A 964-nucleotide genomic window follows, 5' to 3' on the forward strand; every position below is an offset into this window, starting at 1 on the left:
CCGTCTCAAAAAAAAAAAAAAAAAAAAAAAAAAAAAAAAAAAAAAAAAAAAAAAAAAAAAAAAAACAATGGACCTTTCTCTAGAGAATGTACATACTTAAGTGACTTTGCATCCAATTTCAAGGGGTTGTGGCCCTCTGAAGTTCAGTTGTGACCCTTACCCATGAGTCCCTACTGAGGAATCCCAGCTGAAACTCACTCACTAGAGAAGAGGCCAGGAGGCAGTACAAAGGAGAAACGCAAGAGAAGAGTGGGGAATAGGGAGGGACGAGGACCTCCTACCTGTGCTGGATCCTTGTGAGACGCTGGGTGCAGGTGACTGAATAAGGTTGAAGAATTGCTTTCTCTGGAGAGATTTTTACCTACCTGGGCCTTGAGGGGCAATGGTTAAAGAACTTCAAAGAGGCCCTAAGGGACTGAGGACAGTGGGCATAACAAGGGGAACTGGAGTAGAGACAAAGGTTAGAAGACTCTGCCAGAAATTTCTACAGAGGTTAAAGAGCTAAACTGCCCTTGGCTTTTTCTGAGACATGGTCTCACTCTGTTGCCCAGGCTGGAGTGCAGTGACACAATCATGGCTCACTGCAACCTCAATCTCCTAGGCTCAAGTGATCCTCCTACCTCAGCCTCCCAAGTAGCTGGGATGATAGGTGTGAGCCATCGCATCCACTCTAAGCTGCCCCTGGGATTGATGTCAAACCCTGGAGAATCTGAGATATAGGGAACCGGAAAGAGGCACAAGAATGGAGCTGTGTGAGAGAACACCTGGGGGCATCGGCTTCTTCCTCTTAAGGAACAGGTCCAGGAGGCCATCTTCTTGGTGCTATTAGTATATTACCACCCACTGGACTCTGGGAAGGGTCACTAACAAAAATCTGAACTGCAATTTCTAGTTCCAACTAAGAAGATGAAAAGTAACCAAAACTAAGGTTATTTCCTTTTCAGGATTCTTTTAGGTTCTTTTT

The sequence above is a fragment of the Cebus imitator genome, unplaced genomic scaffold, assembly GCF_001604975.1.
Source record: "Cebus imitator isolate Cc_AM_T3 unplaced genomic scaffold, Cebus_imitator-1.0 Scaffold2, whole genome shotgun sequence".
Classification (NCBI taxonomy): domain Eukaryota; kingdom Metazoa; phylum Chordata; class Mammalia; order Primates; family Cebidae; genus Cebus; species Cebus imitator.